Genomic DNA, 23,509 nt, shown 5'->3' on the forward strand with positions numbered 1-23,509 from the left:
AACAAGTGTATAAGTTTTGTATTTTGTTTCAGACGCCATTTACTACATACTTGGCAAGGCACAAGGCACTAAAACAATCAAATTACTATTTAGCCAACACGAAATATTACAAAGTCGAAACTCGTAAAATGGAATTGTCAAAAACAAGTGTGCGTAAGTAAACTTAAAATTGAATTCCGCCAAGGCAAGCTGCTTCTTATAAGAATGAAGCGTGAAAATTGTGGAATGCAATGAACGGGATTATAATTAAGGCACATCACACTTCCGCATTAAAGAAAATAATAACAGTGCTGTTATTTCGTTACAATTAGTCTCAATTTATAAATGCGATCGATAATGCACTTTGCTTGTACGTAATTAAAATTAGCATTGAATAGGCATTACGTTTATCTTGTAATTACAGATTTTTTATTTCCGCTCGTAATAAAATATTTTAGATGTAATAGTTCTGATATCGTATACAATTTTATAAAAATCGGCCAATATTTTTTTAATGAATGCAAAATAGTATCGATTCATCTACGTTTATCTGGTGTCGATTAAACGACATTATTAATAGATAAGTAAAAACACCTTCACCAACCCGCAGTGGACCAGCGTGGTGGAGTATGCTCCATACCCCCTCCGGTTGATTGAGGGGAGGCCTGTGCCCAGCAGTGGGACGTATACATATAGGCTGTTTATGTATGTATGTATTAATAGATATTTTAAAAACCTTTAGTTTTATCTTGATTCAGTAAGGAAGGGAAAGGATGCGGGAATGACTGATACTTGAACAATATTTATAAATAGAGTCCTTTAGTTGAGTCAGAATTGAATCGATAAGATTTTGTATTTATTTTTTATCATTTATCAATTTATATTTATATATAGTTTTTCCTGTACTCAGACATTATTTGATGTGACCGAGAACCTCACCTACATTAGCATAAAGATAAACGCCAAGCACTTAACAATGATACCTTCTTTCGGTTGAAGGTAAAGATCAGTAACCTGAATCAATTTACTGTAATGACATACCAATTAGTAGTATCTAGTGTTTACAACTTGAATGTCATAAGGTGGTGATGACTTTAGCTCATACAGTAGGTAACTACGTTTAGATGTCCTGAAAAGTACAACTTAATCACCAATATTTGCAAATTATTGATGTTTCGATAGTGAAATGTGCAAGCTTTCATTTAATTAATTCGTTTACCATTGGTAATTACCAATTCACCGGCTGAAAACATAATTACTGTAAATTGCAATACACGATTGGCATTAATTATTATTCCCGATTGATGCTTTGCGGTTTGATGCTCAAAGCACGCTCGTAATATTTGGCTGTTGTTGTTCCCAATAGCTAAATTTGATGCCCGCGGGGATATAGGTCGAGGCCGGGTCTATTAGCTGCCCCACTGAGGAGCCAGTAGGATTCACCATTGTTTACTAACACACAAAATTACAATTCCGTATTCGAATACGCGCTTGCGTTTGCCAAATAGCACTTCAAAGGACTTCCATGAAAGCGCAAAGCTACGTATAGTTCCATGAACGCTACAACAGCATGAATGTAATTTGCATTGTAAAGATTGAGAGTTTCCCAAGAGGGTTATGTTCAGGCTGCTCACAATATACCGGACAGATACAGGGGTTTACTCATACCTTTTGAACGAGAGACATTCAGACTGTTTGAGAATATACGATGTTAGCTTTGATTGTTATAAGAACGTTTGCCTTATAAAGTAAATCTCAAGTAGATGAAATTCGAAATTTATGATGGAAACATGTCGTTAGTACTGCGTGTAACCGCAGTAAGTTCTAGTTTGCGTAAACTTTGAACAACACCTTTTCGCTCGTAATAAGCCTAACAACGGTAACAACTTACTCGTCTAGTGTGAACAATGTGTTAGTTGTTTAGAAGGTGTGGAAAGTGAAGTGTGTCGTTAAGAGTAGTAGGGCATGTGGCCCAGGCCTCGCCATCTACATATGAAGGGCTCTAACTGCACCCGAGTCGAAAGCCGCTCGTCGTTTGTTTAGTACGCAACAACCATGGCGCAACTTGTGTGCAGATGTGTCGCGAATTGGAGAAACTATGCTAATACATATGAAACAAACGGAAAAGCGGTTGGAAAACTCGACAGAACCACGCGCCGTAACTGTGTGTTATTTTGGTTGCTAAACGTATTGGCTCGCGTCTGCATTTGTAATGATGAAACGTGGTGATTTATGTATGTAATAAATATACTAATAAATTTAGAGTGTTTAAAATGGATGTAAAGCGCCACCAAGCTTGCAAACGTCTCATTAGGTCTGGTTATGTAAAAGGTGGCGCGAGAGTGGAGGCAGCGCGGCGCGGGCGGGCCGGGAACAAAGGGCAATACGTCTGAGAATTGGCTTTTTCAGAACAGGTGAGGTCGCGTCACTCCCTGCCAGACGCATTCACTTTTCTTCACAACGCCGCAAACATAAATAAATCGCGAAGGTCGAAAGCTGTTTTTATTTGAATGCCCACCTGGTTTTAAGCGAGAACGCGTTTCGGATTGTTTTGAGCATTCTTTCATAACCTAAGCTCAGTTTTAAAGACGTTCGCGATCGTAAAATTCTGTTTATGTTGCACATTTAGAAGTTATTGGCATTAATTTTAGAATTTGTGTAGTCTTTCCTTAAATTCAAATGGAAGAATCGTCTATTTATTGTATAATATGACTTTACCTAAGATTTTAGGTCACGGCGAAATAAGCCGCGCCGGTTCGTTGAAAACAAATACAAAACGTAAAACGTGACATTTTGAGATGGATTTGCGTATGCACACGATGTGACGTCAATTTGTGTCAGAGTTAATAAAACTTCATAATCTGTCACCAAACGTCTCTCATAAAGTGTCAATATCAATTTGCATACAAATATCTGTTTGTACTTATCACTGCAAGTAGCCAATTGAACTGTAGAAATCAAAAATATCTGTAGAAATCGTAATATGATCTCTTTTTTGAGTTTCATTAATACAACCTTATTGAGTACATTATTATGTTGTGTTCTCTAGTAACATATTATACAACAATAGTCGGATGTTTCTATTCTACAATAAAATAAATTAGGTTACTTTATGTGAATAAGAGGACTTCCTTCTTGGCATCTAAAATGTACGGACAATTAATATTTTCCTGTGTTAAATAATTAATTTAATAAATACAAAAAAAGTGTTTTGTAAAACAAATAATAATAATAGGAGTTTCAATCAGTGAGAGACAATAAAGTGCTCAACACTTCATGTGGTTTGGTTCATTAAAAATACCAGCTCGCCAATTTACGACGAAAACGCCACATGCAACGCTCAATTGGTTTCTAAGTAGGTACTATAATAATTTCAAAATTTAATTAACCTTAGCACACAACATTAGCAGTGCTCGATTAAAACAAACATAAACACAATATACGGTTCACCGTCAATTTCTAGGAATGATTATGTACCTACGTGTAATTTACTGCTCTGTAATCACATAATTACAGGTTAAAAAATACTTTAAGGGATATTCTTTATTATTTTGTTTATTTACCATTTTTTTGTAAATTATAAGGGTTTTATCATCAATCATGCATTGTATTGTGTACTAGCTTTTGCCCGCGACTTCGTCCGCGTGGCGTGTTATATAAGAGAGAGATCTTTGTGTGTGTGGGAGTGCATATCAAATTTCAAGCATCTAACTTATGCAGTTTAGATTTTTTCATACAATTTTTTTCCCAATAACTCCCATTTTTCAAAATACAGCCAAAAATAAACTTTATATTTACTAAGGTATGCATGCATGCTAGATTGAATCAATTGATTGAATTGATTTTTTTTTAATTGATTGTTCATTGAGTTTTAATTTTAATACACACTTCCTCTCTTCCCTTCAACGTTGCTGTGCCCCACAGGGTCCATGTTTTAGTTCCTATGCCTATGTAACACCCCATTGTACTACATTGAATGCAATAAATAATTTAATTGAATTGAATTGAAAACATCTATCTTACGCGGTTTCGATTTTTTCATACAAATGTTTTTTCCCGCTAACTCCCGTTTCCGTGGGAATTTTGCAATATCCTGTTGCAACTAAGCTTTAAGTTAACTAAGGTACCTGCATGCCAAATTTCAAGCGTCTAACTTAAGCGGTTTAGATTTTTCATACAAAAGGATTTTCCCGCTAATTTCCGTTCCCGTGGGAATTCCGGGAATTCCTTTCTTAGTGCACCTCTACGGTACCTAAGCTATGTCCCTTACAAATTTCAAATGCCTACGTTTAGCCGTTCAGGCTATGCGTTGATATGTCAGTCACTGAGTCAGTCAGTTTCTCCTTTTATTTAGATTTGATTTTTTCATACATATGTTTTTTCCCGCTAACTACCGTTCCCGTGGGAATTTTGTAATATCCTGTTGCAACTAAGCTTTAAGTTTACTAAAGTACCTGCATGCCAAATTTCAAACGTCTAACTTGAGTGGTTTAGATTTTTCATACAAAAGGATTTTCCCGCTAATTCCCGTTCCCGTGGGAATTTCGGGAATTCCTTTCTTAGTGCACCTCTACGGTATCTAAGGTGCCTGCGTGCCAAATTTCAAACATCTAACTTGAATGGTTTAGATTTTTCATACAAAAGGATTTTCCCGTTAATTCCCGTTCCCGTGGGAATTTTGGGAATTCCTTTCTTAGTGCACCTCCACGGTACATAAGGTACCTGCATGACAAATTTCAAACGTCTAACTTGAGTGGTTTAGATTTTTCATACAAAAGGATTTTCCCGCTAATTCCCGTTCTCGTGGGAATTTCGGGAATTCCTTTCTTAGTGCACCTCTACGGTACCTAAGGTATCTGCATGCCAAATTTCAAATGTCTAACTTGAGTGGTTTAGATTTTTCATACAAAAGGATTTTCCCGCTAATTCCCGTTCCCGTGAGAATTTTGGGAATTCCTTTCTTAGTGCACCTCTACGGTACCTATGGTACCTGCATGCCAAATTTCAAACGTCTAACTTGAGTGGTTTAGATTTTTCATACAAAAGGATTTTCCCGCTAATTCCCGTTCCCGTGGGAATTTCGGGAATTCCTTTCTTAGTACACCTCTACGGTATCTAAGGTACCTGCATGACAAATTTCAAACATCTAACTTGAATGGTTTAGATTTTTCATACAAAAGGATTTTCCCGCTAATTCCCGTTCCCGTGGGAATTTCGGGAATTCCTTTCTTAGTGCACCTCTACGGTATCTAAGATACCTGCATGCCAAATTTCAAACGTCTAACTTGAGTGGTTTAGATTTTTCATACAAAAGGATTTTCCCGCTAATTCCCGTTCCCGTAGGAATTTCGGAAATTCCTTTCTTAGTGCACCTCTACAGTATCTAAGGTACCTGCATGCCAAATTTCAAACGTCTAACTTGAGTGGTTTAGATTTTTCATACAAAAGGATTTCCCTTCACTACTCTGCTCCTATTGATTGTAGCGTGATGAAAAGTATACTATAACCTGTCCAGGAGTGTGAAGAATAATTGTACCAAGTTTCATTAAAATCCGTCCAGTAGTTTTTGTTTCTATAAGGAACATACAGACAGACAGACAGACAGACAGACAGACAGACAGACAGACAGACAGACAGACAAAAATTTTACTGATTGCATTTTTGGCATCAGTATCGATCACTTATCACCCCCTGATAGTTATTTTGAAAAAATATTTAATGTACAGAATTGACCTCTCTACAGATTTATTATAAGTATAGATTAAAAAAATAATAATTTAACATATCGAATTTCACTCGGGTAAACATTTGGCCGTAAAATAGCTCAACAAGTGTTGAATATTATCTAACGTTAAAGTTAATTCACACACCCTAAAAGCAAACCCACTCTTAACTAACCCCTTTAATCATCGAAAATCCCTTCAAAATGGTGTAAATATCTCGATTCGTTTAGCTTATTCCCATTTCACTACAGAGGGATAATTTAAACGGCACCCAACTTACAAACTGGATGAACAAATAGGGTAATTAGTGGCTTTATTGTACTCTGTGTGCCTGTTGTTAGAGCCACTTTGCTATCTAAATTATTCTTAGCTATTCTCTATTCTGAACTATTCTCTATTCTGAACTAGAAACCCAAAGCTACGTACCTGCTTTATTTAGCGTTCTTTTCTGTTTAGCTTTAATATTTAGTTCATGTGCTATAGGTAAAATTGATTTTTACACAGATTCACATATTAGTGTGTAATTTTACCAAATATAGCAGTCCATCAGCGCATGTCTTAAGAAGCTGAAAGTAAGCGTAAATTGAATGAAAAACAGAAAGCTAGTTTAAACTTGCTATTTAGCAATAACGTCGCCGGTTGTACTTCTGCTGTAATTTTGTAATTGTCCTTTATGTTGGGTTTATGTGCAATAAAGTGTTTTAAATTGAAACTTAATACCACGCTTGTAATAAAAAGTTTAATTACTTATTGCACAATGAGAAACTTTTCGGGCCACATTCCCCAGAAAAAAATAAGATGGCGCTGTATACTTTTAAGTATTATTTATCTATTTAATCATTTCTCGGGTACGTAATTATTCAAAAATATAATGTAATGGCAGAGGCATAATATATAAAAATAAGTGTTGCTTGATATTTTGATCAGATATGTATAGATGATATATATGTATAGATATGTTGCTATCTATATTGTTTCTCTTTATTTTGATCAGAATAATAATCGGTGGAAGATGTGTTGTGTCTGGGTGCAATAACAAGGGTCACCATTTATACACAAAAACTAAGATAAAAGATGCATATATCTGTTATCCATGAAATTAGAAGGTTAAACGAAAGATGGATCCGATCCGATCGTCGTGGAGATCCTTGGGGGAGGCCTATGCCCAGCAGTGGCCGTCGTACGGCTGATGATGATGACGAAATATGGTATACCTATACCCATACCATATACCTTTATGTTTTCGAACTAAATATTAATGTGTGTATATTTTAATGTTGTAAATGTATATGTGTGTCGTAGGTTTTACCTAATTAAACTTTTTTTTTATGGTACAGCGCCATCTGTATTTTTTTTTTGGGGAACGTGACCTGGATGTCCTTCATTATCAACCTTACATTTGTAGAATGTATGATGTGTTATGTTTGTGTGTGTGGTAGCGCTACTTGGCTGTATCTAGGAGAGGGGCGTTGCATCGTTGATCCGCGTTCAAAGCTAACGGCACCTCACCTCATCGCCACTAATTCAATTTGTTAGCGGGCGATAATTTGTCCACGTCGTTCGACACCTGCTTCTTGTGAGAATCTCGTTAACGAACACGCTGTATATCCTCAGAAGGTAAATTACGAAACTGACAATAATTCGATTTGGATAATTCAAAAATTTTTACCGTCTTTCTTTTATAAAACTGAAGCAGTTAACGCCTGAAATTCTAACTTTCCATCTATTACGACTACTTTTTGGAATAACGTAATACATGTTTATTTTTACACCAATTAACTAATAACTAACTAACTTTTATAACTTTGAGAAATTTGAAGCTCATATGTTTCCCGTTTCACAGAACTTTTAAACGTTTAAGTAGAAAGTGAAAAGCGCGTTAGAACTCCAGTCTCGGTAGTTACAATTGGCCTCTCCAGTTAATTAAGAAGTTCTCAACACCGAACGGATGTAATATAAAGTTACTCAGACGAACCTTTTCATGCATCTAGCTAGGATAAAACGATAAGGTGCATGTTTCGAACCCAACCCAACGTCTACTAGAGTATCTACGATAACAAAAAATCACCTCGTATATAGGCGATTTGTGCCCTGTTTAAATGTATATTTCATTAATTCCTATTTTTCAAACACAAATAGCTCAATTTGCTGCAGATTCTGCGGGCACCCTACATATTTATGCCTATATATTATTTTTTTCACAATTACATTCACGTAGTAGGCAGCAGGTGTGTAAACATTTGACTGCAGCTGGCCTATTTCCAGGTGAATAATCTGACATCGCTGTGTAAAAGGCGAGTGATTGATAATATCCGGGCTAGAATCCGAACAGCCGTGTTTTCAACTTTCAGTTCAGATCTGTGATTGTAGTGTGAGTGCTCTGTAAGCAACTTCTATACAGTCCCCGTAGCTGACTCCCTGACATTTGTCAGCATGCTACAAAAGTTGCACTAGTTGTCGAAATTACTAGTAAACTAGTTTTATTGTGTTGTGCACTAGTTGTGATGTGTTGAGCACTAGGTGTGTTGTGATATGCACTAGTTGTGTTGTGTTGTGCACTAGGTGTGATGTGTTGAGCACTAGGTGTGTTGTGATATGCACTAGTTGTGTTGTGTTGTGCACTAGTTGTGATGTGTTGAGCACTAGGTGTGTTTTGATATGCACTAGTTGTGTTCTCTATATCAACTAATGGAACTAACGATTGTCAGCTTTGATCGCAGCAACATGTCAGTTATTTTTGTTACCCGGCTACGGCTTTTATAGTAGCATATAGGTATATATGAAACTGTGTGCTAAATATTACGTAAGCGAATACAACACAACAGCTAATATTGTTTTATTGGCGAGCCAGTGGCCGTTTGTAAACGCTTGATTTATGGCCGGAGACGATCGCCCAGTCAAAAAGTTTACGAGTGTTTTGTATACGATTGCGGTATGCACGTATATGGGACGCTATTGTTCAGTTACTTTTACTTTTGTTCTTAGGAAACTTGTAAAAAACACTTTTGTACAACTGCATTGCCAGCATAGAAAATAAAAAGTTCAGCTTCTTTTTTAATTCCAGTACCCAAATAATGGGAAATATTACTAGTTTGACACGATTAATTTCAAAAAGTTCACTGTAAGTACTACAAAAAACTATAAGTACCTACTTGTGGTTATAGTAGATATGTATACATTACATATATGTACAGATATGGTGACATGAGATCCTTCTTAAGCTCTTTAAATACTCTTTTCCAGACAGATAAACCTTTATTTATTTCACATAATTCTACCCAATCCATTAAGCTGAAACAGATAACCAATCCTTGTACACAACTGTCGAAGATCTCTCGATATCTAAAGTTCGCGGCTTATCTTACGAACAACTTTACCGCAACGTCCTTCTTGTAAGGGGTTCATACATATCAAAAAGAACACAACTACAGCTAAGTGCAGAAGCGGCCTTATCTATATATAAAATTGATAACTTCTCTACCAAGACATCACCGTATGCTACAAGACAGGATCATAGTCAGGTAGACGGTGGTAGGGTTCTGTGGTAAAAAGAAATTGACCCATATATTAGGAAATATAAAAATAAACTTGACAAAGAGAAAATAAAATCGAAAAATATACGCAGCGACTTGAATCCGCAGCTCTAACACGCGCAGCACGTTTAAGTGCTATAAAACAAAAATAATTTAAGAATAATCATTTACAAAAAATATTTTTTTAATATTAGAGTCATAAGACTCAATGTCATTTTGAAAATCAAATTCCGGTTTGAAACATAGCTGGCGAGGAGTGGGTGTATGTACTATACACTCTGCCTACATCTTCAGGGATACAAGCGTGATGTTATGCTGTTGTTGTAGGTGGCAGGTAGCTTTTTTGGCTAGGTTGTGTGTCTTGTAACTCCGATCTTTTGTTTTAGGAGTGCTCCTTTTTCAAAGTGAATATGTATAATGGTTGAAGACGATAATGAAGTCAATACTTAGTAAATGGTGTTCACTAGCTGTTGCCACTGGCCTGCATCATAACACACGTCATACCCTCACCAGTTGCAACACGCCATATATTGATGGATGCGTTTAATTGCAGTTATGGACATAATTCAATTAAGACAAGATTGATCCTCGACACGATAACAAATGGTCGCAAAATTCAACTCGCAATTATGAACTTTGGACAAACATTAATCTTAATTTAAAGATGATATATGTGACGCTTCACATAAGGTAGAACTCAATATGTTGGTAATATGAAAGATTATTTTTGTTCGTCTATTTAATAACCTACTTGCCTAATGACTCTGGGTAATAAAATAATAAGTAAATGCATAATAGTTGTACAAAGATAATAATGCAGTCCCTACAACTTTATTTAACTCTTTACTGTTACTAAATATAAAAAAAAATACACAAGAATTTTCTAACAATAACAATTTCCGAGGTTTACAGATAAAAAAGCATACTTACCTTAGTTACTATTTTACCTTTACACAGTTAAATTAAATTTCGCTATTGTTCATAGTTAGAAATACAGGGTGTTAGTGACATCGTAACCAAAACTTTGAGGGATGATTCAGGCCGATGAGGGAGTTTCATTTTAAACCCCGGAGTGAATAGCTTTCTAAAATTCGTTAACGCCTATAAAACCTTAAAGCTGAAGTAATTTAGCCACTTTGTTTACTTATACGTAAGTGCCTCGGCGCGTTTACAGTGCTCTTTTATCTTTATATAATTAATTATTTTGTTACAGGTACCCGCATTAAAATCCCGATTCTTCATTAATGGTAAATATTAAACATGTACATTTAAAAGTTGTTTATAAAAGGCACAACAAATCGAACGAGCGCTGGCGCCGCGATAATTTGTGTAATTATTTTTTACATCTGTCTATGCAATCAGACAGACGGAGTCATCGATCATGGTGATAGTGGTCCGATAAATCAGCATCAGTCAGTAGTGGACAGCCTTGGCAATTCGCAGGCTCGGTCCCCGGTGACTCACACATTACTCCGGTGATCTGCCTAAAGCTACGCATAAATTTCATAATTGCAGACCTGTAGACAATGTAGGAACAAGTGAGACCAGAACCCCATGAATAATACATACAAAAAGCGGGCGATACCTCCTACAGATAGGTCCTTTAACAGTCACGATAATAACTTTATTCTTATTTCCCAGTGTTTCAGGGTGAGCCACTGGTCCCAGACGATGCGACGTAAATAAAAATATTTTCTTTGTTTATTGCCTTATGGTAATATAACGCCCGCCTGACAATAAATTATGGCACATGAAACAGAACACGCTGCGATGCCACTACATACTCATTATTTGCCTTTGCAGCTAATTTTTCATATCCCTTATTCGGGGCATGGTGGATATAATTCGCGCAAACTGCCTAGCAATTAGATAGTAAAGTTTTATGAAATAAACAGCTAGGCAAAAGGCGCCTGAACACAAAGAGGGAGTTTCCAGGCTAAGTTCCTCAAAAATAATATACTTATTTGCGCTGTCGAGATTAAACGTGATAGTTAGCTATTTTCTCAAAACTCCGGTACATAATCAAAAATAAAATGTAATCAGAAGCATTATACATATAAAAATAATTGTAGCTTGATATATGGATCACATTATATTGCTATTTAAATTGCTTCTCTTTATTTTGATCAGAATAATATGGGTGGAAGATGTTAGTGTGCCTGGGTGTAATAAAAAGGGTCATCATTTATACCCATAAACAAAGATAAAGGATGCATATGTCTGTTATCCATGAAATTAGAAGGTTAAACGAAGGAAAATTTTTATAGCGCCATCTATATTGTTTTGAGGAAAGCCTGGAAAGTCCCTCATTATGAATGGACAAAAATAATGGCCATAATATATTTTCATCCTCGGGTCCCTTCTAATTATTTACATTGTTTAATAAATGTATGAATTTACACTTGGGGAAATAGAGTTGTCCTTAAATTAAGTATGAATTATACGAACATAATACTTAATATTTTTCCTACATCATTCAGGCTCACGTAGACGTGGCTTTATAAACAAGCTATTAGGGGACTAAACCCCGAGGCCGTCTTTAAACGCGACCTTTTCTAAAAATAATGACACGTGTACCTCCGCCTTATTACAAAGAGGACAACTTGCTAACACGACTTGTAATCCATGTTTTCCTTCTAAATTTTGTAACTTTAAGGCCTTGATAAGATCACCGAAAATATAAATTACAACTTGGTACATTGTTATCAAATAGGTTGTTCTAAAATAACAAGACGACCTTATTTATCCGAAATAATCCGAATTGATGTGGGTTTCTAGGGGTTAAATATAAATCTAACGCTGATTCTGAAAGAAATATGTGTCTTCGGAACAAGGGACAACAAAAACTTCGTGCAAAATATACGTAGGTTTGTCTTTATTGTGCTGTAAGTAAATTATATCCAAGCTATTATACTACATTGCATTTGAATCGAGTAATTACCGAACATCAGTTTTTCTGACAGGTACAAAACAAAATATCCAGTATCACTGCCAAGAACATTCAGAAACAAGACAGATACATTAATCAAATTATAAAAACTGACGGAAAAATATTAAATAAAAAGTACTTACAACATGACTCAAGCATAGTGTCACTCGTATAATTACAAATTAGTTGTATAATTATAAATACGGGCGTGTGTGAGACTCGCGGTTCGTAGTAAATAGCCGGAATGCCTGGGTTACTAAAAATACCTCAATGATTCATAGCCCATTCAGTAGGGATGACGCAGCTTTATTACTCTTATCGCTCCGATATGAAATTCCATTAAATTATTACACTACTGCCGAAACTGTAATATATTTACGTAATATTATGCAAAGTCCGTGAGTTTTCAATAAAATACAGATTTCGTTCTTAGTGTTTCACCACCTGCTACGTATAGGTCTAACACAAACTTACTTAGTTCATATTGCGATGGATATATACCTCTGATTACCCCAAGGATATAGTCGTGAGCTTATGTTATACCGATATTCACGTAAGTTCAAATACTCGAAATGCAAAGTACGTTTTGCATTGTGATAAAAAGTATTTTACTTTGTCCTTTTGTAAAACTATCCAAAAAAATCTTGATGGATTCCTACGGATTTAATGAAAAATACATTTTAGCAGACCCTTTTTATTTTATATCCTCGACGAGACATTGGCATTTGAGAACAGACGGAATGTATAGTAGTGTTGATCGTTTTGGATTCGGCGAATATCAGCATAATGTTGAATTTGCATGTCGATAGGCCTCAGGGAGGTCCCATGGTAATGAGAGGACCACACGACAGACCCTAAGCTACTCATTCCTTATTCATAACTTTACGATAGCTTGGTAGGTACTTTTATTTATTGAAAATACCTCGTACATCGTGTTTGCACGGTGTATGGCATTTATATTCAAATTAGATTATAGATTTTTGCTTGCGGCTTCTTCGGGACGAAGACTCGGGTTAAGTATCCCACGGGAATTTCTAAAAAGGACAAAAATGCTACATTTTTAAATATGGCTAGTTTGATAGCTCGCAGTAACGAAATTAACATTTTTAACTTTCTGATTTCTGATACCGACCCCGCTGGCGTGGTCGACGATTTCCTTCAATCAGCGTTTATCACTTTCGACCCACTAGGGTCGATTAATTCTTTTAAATATTATCTTCTCAGACGAATCCCTGAGCCGCCCAACTGGGCACCCTCAGGCCCGTTGTCTTAAATTTTGTACCGGGTGAACCTTCAGCGCTCCCATGTGCGGCAAATCTACAATAAGTCACATAAAAAAAACTTTCTGGTTTCACCATGTCATTGTGTGTACAAAATACTTATACATGTGAGGACATGTAAATAAATTAAGGTATTTTATTTACTTACGTATTATTAAATTACTTTATAAACATAAACAGCCCCGCTGCTGAGCACAGGCCTCCCCTGATATACCCGGAGGGGGGTATGGAGTATCGTAACCCTACTCTACCACGCTGCTGCATTGAGGAATCGGGGTGATATTTTATAAATACTGTATTGATAAAAACCATATTATTCAAATAAAATTAACTAAACTATTTGTTTTTACTTAGTCGCACAATGAAAAAGTTTTATTTATTATTATAATCTTACATAATGGGTATGTTATGTGACAAATTTAATAATAAATGATATTTCAATTATCAATAACAAAAAATAATAAATGGCTATTTAGATATGGACATATCTGATCGAATATGAAAATGATTTGAATATTATGTATAAATTAGCCTCCGACGTTGTCAGAATGATCTCATTTTGCTCCTACTTCTAGCGTCTCACGTAATCAATGATTAAAACACGTGAAGATATGATACATACGACTTTAAATACTATATTTATTTTAAGTGCATCATTTTAAATGATTACTCACATGTCCTTTTGAGTCGAGGTAATTATGACATTTAGCACTTTATTGTTTACTGGTTAGTACGGTTTAGATATAGGTTTAGGTAGATACTTGTCAAACCGAGCGTGTTAACCATTACACCACTGGGTCCTCATCCTGTCCATGTGAAATTCTTTTGATCTATGTATCGTCATTAAGCAGACGCCGAATTTTTCTATTTATGTTTTTTCTTTGTGAATTTCCTTAAGCACGTGTAAGTGCTATAAAAACAAATTAAATTAACTTAGGTAAAGGTACTGTTACAAATAACAATCAAGTGGAAACAGTTACTAATTTTAATATGCAGTTTCTTAATGAACACTTCTTGCCACACGTCATGCATCGTAATTCAACTAATGAATAGCTATAATAGTTAACTTGTAACAGAAGACATCTAACAAAAGCACAACGCAGCTAAGCTTGACACTGCTATAGGAATTGCAGTATAATGGCAGTCGCGAAAGTTAACCTTGATGCACCGCGGCGCGCCGCGGCGGGCGCGAGCAACTCGCGCGCAGCTTTCGCCGCTAAATATGCAGATAGAACAATTTGCGTACACTCGCCATCGGATTCTGATATTATTTGCTTTATGAATTGTTTATGCAATTTGCTTGGAAAAAAATGTTGGATAGCCACATGAATCTTTCAAAACTGTAAATTATTCCTCTAATAATTTGACTAAGTATAAATGTCCATAAATAGTTATCTAATGAACAATTTTGAAAGGAATAGGCGCATGGTAAACAATAATATATTGTGATTCATTATATTTAATTAAAAAACAGAGGTGAAAAATATAACTAAGCATCTATCCTGAAACATTGCGGTATACCGCTGAATCTATCTTCAGCGAAATAACAAGGATTTAAATGAATCATAGTTCGGTCATCAATATATTTAAAACCACCATGTGAGCACTTGAATGAATAACTTCTTGATTGAACCATTTTCCTTTCCCTTGTCTGAATAACAATGCCTACAGAGTACCTATTGTTGCTCCTGATACCTTCATAGGAGGAAAGTTTATAAATTGGTGCGTGTATAATTTACAATAATAACATGCACGCACATGTTTACAAAATACTCCAGAGTCGATTGAGAGCACGCATACGGTCAGAGGTTTTAGAAAAAAATAACAACACCTGCCAGTGATCGCTATAATTGGATGATGGTTGGACGCAAGTATCGCTTACAGACAATCGAATCGGATAAAAGAAAAACGTTTGAGATTTACAGCGATTTGTGTTGTCACCTTGTCGACTGTGTTTGTTCCCAGTGAAATTGTCGATGAGATTTATAACGTGTCGCGACTCAGATCTCGTCACATAAATCGATGTAATGGTTCGATCCGAGCACCGATAGCGCCTTATCGATGTCGGGGAACCGCTATCGGAGTGCGGCCGCGTAATAGTTGTGAAAGCTGGTTAGTTAAACATTAAATTTGAATCAGCTCGTTGTGAAAAGAATGACAGTGATTGATTTTGATTGGTGTGCGTTTAGCGCAGGCCAGGACAATGCCGCTCTAAAATTAACATGTGGCTATGATAGTCTATTGACTTGTAAACAGATGCCAGCGCGCAGTAAATGTGCTTATCATGCTATAAGACGCGCATGCGATTGCCGTGGCGGCGTTAGAGTGTATGAAAGTGTTTGTGAACGTGGGCGGTCAAGTTCGCTGGTGTAATCCGCTGTCGACTCGGGGTCAGCGGTTCACTGACGCCTCGTAGAAAAAGCAAGTCTCGTTGAATAGAAGACCTGCCGTGACTCACAGGAAAACAAAATCCCTTCATAAGGCAACAGGTTGTTTGTGTTTGTTCGTTTCGCGGTAATTGGCGGTGTGGTATGCGGTTAACAAAGCCACTTTAGGCGATGCGGCGTGCTTTATAAAATAAAGACCTTTATTTAAAACCTCATAAGAGGATGGGAATTTATAGCGGCACGAACTGAAACAGCGTTAATAAATTCTCGACAAATATTGCTATTACCGTTAAATTAAAATACTCAGTAGTGTAAAGCCGAGTGTTGTGTTCTTCAAAAACTTTACGGACTTGAATATTAGCTGAGAGAAAGTTAGTATTCAGTTCAAGTTTCAAGTTGTGGCGGTGTGCAGTGCATCGATGCAAGTTGCAGTAGCGCACGCGCCTCTACGGTGATTACGGACCGACCCACATCAGACGAACGTGAGTTGGACGCAGACCAAATTCCCTCGTTATTCCCATTTCGACTGTCCCAGCGCTATTCACAGTTAATAACGCTTATACTGTCCGTAGATGCTTCATTCAAGGCAAAATTATTGAACTTAATACTTATTTTATAATTGTATCGAGGTACAAAATTACTGTTTCAAGATTTTGCCTCACCTTTATTGTTTTTAGTATACTTATTTGAACTTATATTATTATTAATAACACTTAACATCTACATACGAAATCTTTTGTTCTGATTAGAGGGTATACCACTCGTTATCGAATAAAATCTCGCTATGAATAAAATCCATATGTTACAACTTTATAAAAACACACGAACAGTGGTAACCAATGTTTATGAAGTCATTTGTCTCCATTTGTGTCTTTTTCGTACGTAAGCTCCCGTTCCCGAAAATATATTGCTTATAAAAACACAATGAGATCAAAAATTATGGTAATGAGAATAATAAAGTGCATTTTGATGTCACTTATTATTATGATGTCCGAAAATGGTTGCGGCGTCACTTTGGACTGAGACGATTCTGGGCTTCTGAATATTATTGGACACCTCAGTAAAAAAAAAATGATTGACTTATTTAATTTTATTTTAAGAAAACAATCACCTGTGAATGTTTTTTGGGAATGTATATACATACACATACGCCCGTAATGGGGTGAGCAGAGCCACTCGAAAACAATATGCAGCCACTATTAATACCAAGTCCTAATGTAGATATGATGGACTTTATGGTGATAAGGGATCAGCCCATCGCCCGTAACAATTGTCCATCATGTTAGAAAAAATATATTTTTTGTCGGATGTCGGAATATACGACATACTCGTGAAGACACGCTGAATGTGTTCTATGTTTTTTATTCGCTCCTAATTCCAGTATTCCAGCACGAAAAATGTAGGAAATAAAATGGAAAATGGGATGTTATGCGTTTCGCATCAATTTTACTATTTCAATTTAGAATTCTGACTATCGGTGGCTACTGCAATAGCATCTAAACGGCTCGAAATTGTTAGCTTAGATAAAATACTTTATATAGTGACCTTTGCCGGTTTGTAATATGCAGTAAGTACAGTGTTTCTGTATTTATCACGTGTGTATTACATGAGTACTTACGTAATAATATGAGTACAAATTATCTGTTAACTAGCGAACATGCCCATCAACATACGAAAAACAAACAAGGAACTAACAACAAACATCGCGTTTCTACTCGTCATTCGCAGAGGCTAAACCAGAAAGAAAAATAATGCCGTGTCTTGAAACTCGTGACATAACATAACTAACGAATGTTTGCACGGTACACGGCCCAAAGCGGCGCCAACTCTTCATTTGCTCAGCACGTGCCTTCGTTTCTCATTCCGCTGCTAAATCTCACGTAAAGAACTTTAAGAACTATTCATAAAGAATATGTATAAGAACCTACATATTTAAAGAAAAGTCTTTTTTTTCTTGCTTCTCTGTTGAACTGGTAAAGACAAAAGAGAATTCTTACCATCCCCGGTATGTCGTAAGAGTCCCCTAGAGAGCTTTGGGAGAAGAGCTTAAAGAGAAGGTGAACGTCGTGACTTATAAGGAAGTGAAAGAATTTCCTCTGATAGACAAGAATGGAGAATGCTACACCGACATGAGCGTGGCTTTTAAATTTAATACCCGGATCTTACTTTTGTATAATCGGGTGATCCGCCGATATTTATGGATCACAGAGTGATTTTTGTGATACGTCCCCACCGTATCGAATCAGGGATTTCTGGATCGTGAGCCCAGCGCTCAACCAATGGACCAGGTTAATTATATTATAATCAAAGTGTGGCTGTAGGTTTTCTTCTGGTGATATTGGATCTCCCCACCTGAGTGAGATTGTTATGAACGTGTGACATTAATTTCTCTATTTTTTTTTTCAAATATTTGTAGGTCTATTTTTTTACTTTCGATTTATAATGAGCTATGATATTATTATAACCTAAAGTCCGCAAAGTAATAAACCCGTAGTTAGCAATTACAGTAAATATATGAGAAACATTAAAACTTCATTAGCCGTCTACTGCGAAAAATATTTTAATCAAAACTAACTTTGAAAATAATTTTCCATGAAATGCAGCAGTCAGTAATTTCCGCTGGAGGCTAGATAGGCTTTTTTAATGGAGCTGAACAAAGTTTTCTTCCATTTCATACTTATAGGACATAGCAGTTGTTAGGTATAATTCTTAGATGGTAGTAAGGGAAATGCTCCTAATCTTAATCGTACAATAATCGTGAGGATTATAAACGTTTTAATGCTCGTATAAAATATCAAATCTACGACCCGTCAAAAACGCTAACAGCATGACTCGTAATTCAGTACGTAAATCGCAGCTAAATAATATTTGTCTGTTTTATTAGACGTTCTAATAACGGGCTCTCGACTGGAAAACATCATAAACATCGACGATATAACCTCTAGATTCCTAATAGCAGATGAACGGTTTCTGTGACCACATCTGACAAACAGATCAGATATAAGATGTCGCTAGATAACGTTCGACCAATCGCGCCCGTTTCAGTGAACTTACGCTGTGTGTAGAATCTTGAGTAAGCCAATCAGAACGCTTTCATTACCTTTCCCTTATCTCAGTTAGTTGACAGAATGAATTCAATGCGAAAAATCAAACATTAAGTGTCTATTCGGTTGTATCGTGAATGATCATAGAGAACACCCATACACGCTTACGATGCAATTATGACCTGGATTGGTAAATAAGATGTTAGATGTTTATACTGTCAAGGCGAGATGTGTATGTGATTTGATAGGTAATGAGAAATGACAATTAAAACTGAAGTAGTTACTTCACATTCAAAAATATCTATAAATCGTCATTTTTTTACATAACGAACGTCTCAACCCCTAAATCTACTGCAGCTTCTCATAACTTGTATAGCTGCGGAAAAGAAAGCTGCAAAAAATCCCTCGGTACATGGCCCTAGACGTTTTTTAAAAATACGTAAAATATTGTACTGTACTGTATTAGGAGTGTTTACTTGAAACGAAAGTTTGTGACATTATTATGAGAATTGTAAATAACGTACTTTCTTTGAACTATGATTTAAAATAAACGTTTAAATATATGGCAAAATATAATATATTTATAGTGATTTCTATACTAAGTATAGGTAAAAGTGGAAATATCACAGAATATTTTACTGCTACTCAATCATACACAGATTGCGCGATCTCTAAATTAGATGAAGTTGATGCATTTTGATCAGAATTACCTAAGGCCTTGTGCTTTAGATATCAATCTTTTTCTAGACATATTTCTCTCTCTTAGATACACTTTACAATTATTAAAAATAATACAAGAACATCTAAAGAAAAAATATATAGATTCTAATAAAAAGTGCATTTACGATTGTCTGCATGCCATCATAACCCGATATTAACGTCAATACAAGACGCAAAATACTCTTACCCATTGAAATTGTTCGAAGTCCATTCAGGTGACACGGAATAATGATTCTGGCTTTCATCTCAGGCAAACAATACAAATCAGTTACATCACTCAGGACTTTTGTTTGTTCGGCTCAGTAATGAAAGCAAGGCAGTCTGTCAATACAAATACAGGTTCTAGACCTCGTGTGGGCGTGGAGCTTACCATGAACTAATAGATTTCAAGCTATAAAAGTACTTAACATGAAGGATCTTTACAGTGAGAATTCCCGAAATTTCATCTTAAACAAAACGCGATTTCGAATAAATTAAATAAAAAGCCTTTTTTATTTCATCCGTGTCAAATTATTTCTCGTTAAATAACACATGAACAAAAAGTGAAAACGTTTAAATCGCAATTATTCATACTTTTAAAATTAATATCTTCGAGACAGCTGGTGTGATGGCAACAAAAATAAATTTATTTCCGCCTTACTCAGCAAATATTTAAAGTCGAAGGTTTAACGTTTCATTTTGTACTCGTTAACGTTTCATCGCAATGCGTTTTTGCATTTATCATCCATCAACCGGGGAAATAAATATGTATAATGTTCCGCAGGCTGCTGCCGCCGCCTGTCGTCATACACACTTACAGGCACACTCCACAGTTATCGTTTTAAACCTCACTTGAAATATAAATTCTTACATTCTGAGACCATTTATTTTATTTGCCTCTTGAACTTTACTCACAGCTTCCTATCTACAATTCTTGCTAACGTCATACATAATCTACTTACATATTGCCATTCGTAGAGTATTAATTTTGGTGATCAAACAGATTGAATCATGAATAAATGTATTTAATTTTAACAACTGATGCTTGCGGTATAAATAAAATTAATTTCATTCTTGAGCCAAATGAAATTTTCTTACCTTCTCTTCATTTTAATTGGATGGCTTTAGAGCTCCTAGAAATATGACGGGATATTATTTTCATATTATAAATGTGAAATAATGGGCGTGCTGACTTTAATAAACTAATATGGACTGTCATACTCAAGTTCATAATGGTACGTAATTATTCTTAAAAGTGCTTACAGAAACATAAAACGACTTAGAAATCAATAAAGAAGTCTAAAAGTATTAAAAACATTGTAAAGTAAAAACGACCCCCGTGGCGATTCATCTTTATTAATTGGAGGCTGAGCAAAAATTCTCACTGTCCATAGCAACATTGCACTACAAGAGTAGACAAGGGTAAAAACTAGCAGGCATTCTTGCACGTCCACAACTAATGAATAGACGGACAGCCGGAAGCCATTTTTTGTAGGAATTGACGAGGACCATTACGAGTTATAACCTTTTTGCAGGGGCAAAAAGGGGCATATGTCCCTACATATGCATTTCAAATACGATTAAGATATAAAATATCTCTTAGAGGACACAATAAAGATATCTTCCTATGATGAACTCGTTAGACAAGTTGTTGGACGTCTATGAGGAGATATGTCGCGATAATAGTGACAACTTTCTGCTCGTGTAATTGTCCAGTCGTTATTAGTGCTAATAGAAACATATTATCATTCTTGGTCGGTTGCTGCCAGGTGGCAGTGGAAACCCAGATGGAAAACGAACTTGACTTTCATTTAAAAGTTGTTGTACCTGTGAGATATTACCCATAGTACCGACATTTTTTTCCGGAATTACATCCGCTAATTTATGCATTACTTCACCGTGGTGTGGAATATATGGAATTTTATATTATTCAATCGTATGGCGTGCCAGAATTTGCGGCTTAATCATCTTCTAATAAAACCGGATTAGCTAGTACCTAATGATATTAATACAATTAATTAGGATCACTATAATCAAAGAGGAGACAGTTTGAACTATCACGTATGTACGGAATATGAGATACATTATGTATGAACCTCCCGGCCAATTCAAATCCTGTAGTGCTAACATTTACAGTTCCACGTTTGTTTAAATTCGGGTGATTTATGCATACCACTTTTCATTGTTTTACGTCTAGCTATCTTGTTTTGTTTTTAACAAGTCGACAAATTGGGACCTAAATAATACCACATTTTTGCCAGCCTTTTCAATGTTTGCTGAAAGATTAGTCTCACATTATTTATTTAATTCTTACGTAAAAGTCTTTTACGCAATATCAAATAAGATAATGTGTATGAATCTTTCGATCGTATATACTCCAGAAATGAAAAAAAAATGTGTCTATTGGAGTAAAAGTAAGTATAATTATGTATAATCAAAATATAAAAAGATCCGTTTTGTAGATATTTGAAAATCGTTTTATGTGGGTATTTAAATCACAATAGACCTGGAAAATCGAGACTGATTGATGTGTTTACTAGTTTTATGGAAATGTCACGAGGAGCGATGAACGATGTATCAATAGATACATGGGAAGGTCCGCCGGCGACGACGTCAAAGCATCGTTAGCTATACCCCGATAATGAATCAATTCAAACTTCTTCACATCATACAAGCATTATGAAGAACAACATTTATTGCAGGTTTACTCTGAGGAAAATGTAAATTATTATTTTTTATAATCCACTTTTTCAATATGCCGTAAACATTCTTATGGCTTTAAGGCACCAATTATCGTGCTTTATAACTCGTAACATATACATTCCTAGAATTTACTTTTAATATGTAGAAGGAATATATCCTGGCTATGTTTATATAAGACAGTAAGTATAGTTTATTTCTTATAAACGCAATTACTGTCTAGTGGGTAGGTATATAACATAGCCTTGCATTGTTCGTCCTAAATAAATAAATCAACTACATCCTGAACAAACCGAGTCCCCACACCTAAGAAACTTATTTAATACTGTTTAGCTTCGGTTGACCGCAATTCAGGCTTGACCGAAAACCACACAAAGTGGCTCTGAGCATATCTGCTTACCTACATGTGGAAATCACATACAACATATATTATGAGTGACTACAGTACTTATCTCCTACCCTTAGTTAATTGAGTCGAATTTCCATTAATCGATCGTATACCAAACGTAGAAATTCGGCAACGCACTTCGAAGATATAGGTATACGATCGCTAGGCTTAAGTGAAGACAGGCAGGACATGGAGTAAGGATGTTACTGAATGGTGGCCAAGGGATGGTATGCAATATCTAGGCAGACCACCAGCGCGATGATCGAATGACATTGTGAGGTACGCCGGAAGGCAATGGATGAGACTTGCACTAGACCGGAAAGGATGGCGTGAAAGGCTTATACCCAGCAGTGGGTAGATACAGGCTGAGTAGATAGACTTGTGACTCTCACAGGTCTGGTTCCACATGGACAGTTTCCACTGTAATATTATTAGTATTGTTATAATGTTGCCCATCATCTACCTATCTTCAGTGGATGTAGGTTCTGAAATTGTCCCATAATATTGTATAGGAAATTCGTTCCTAAGCAATATTATGTGGCAATTTCAGAGTGGCTCATTATACCACTGTATAAGAGGTGTACTCGAGATTGTAACAAAATAAAATGTAGGTTACTTTACAACGTTTCAGCGTTACTGATAAGTTAATTGAGAGATTTTTCGCTGAAAATCTTTTAGAATAAAACCCGACGTTGGAAATAATCAATCAATAATACTTTATTGATATAAAGGACATAAACATACGAATAAAAAAAGCACAATAGGCGGCCTTATTGCTAAACAGCAATTTCTGCCAGGCAACCTTAGGGTAAAAGAAGATTATTCATTGGAGCACGGGCTGGTGCAA

At 35.9% G+C, this 23,509-nt stretch overlaps 2 protein-coding genes across 5 annotated transcripts in view; one reads left to right on the forward strand and one right to left on the reverse strand.

The window, feature by feature from the left end:
- The window catches only part of LOC126366952 (synapsin), an 87,098-nt gene that overhangs the window by 32,751 nt on the left and 30,838 nt on the right, over positions 1–23,509 (reverse strand). The window lies entirely within an intron of this gene.
- The window catches only part of LOC126366897 (tissue inhibitor of metalloproteinase), a 55,058-nt gene that overhangs the window by 17,814 nt on the left and 13,735 nt on the right, over positions 1–23,509 (forward strand). For 2 of the 4 annotated variants that reach the window (XM_050010238.1, XM_050010239.1), the window contains exon 2: positions 10,449–10,482. The exons of 1 other annotated variant lie outside the window; for it this stretch is intronic. The gene's annotated coding sequence lies outside the window, so the exon portion shown is untranslated. Of the gene's footprint in view, positions 1–10,448; positions 10,483–16,114; positions 16,314–23,509 lie in introns of those variants that run through there. One more of the 4 variants, XM_050010240.1, reaches the window with a different exon arrangement.

This window comes from Pectinophora gossypiella, chromosome 5 (genome assembly GCF_024362695.1).
Source record: "Pectinophora gossypiella chromosome 5, ilPecGoss1.1, whole genome shotgun sequence".
In the NCBI taxonomy this organism is placed as follows: Eukaryota; Metazoa; Arthropoda; class Insecta; order Lepidoptera; family Gelechiidae; genus Pectinophora; species Pectinophora gossypiella.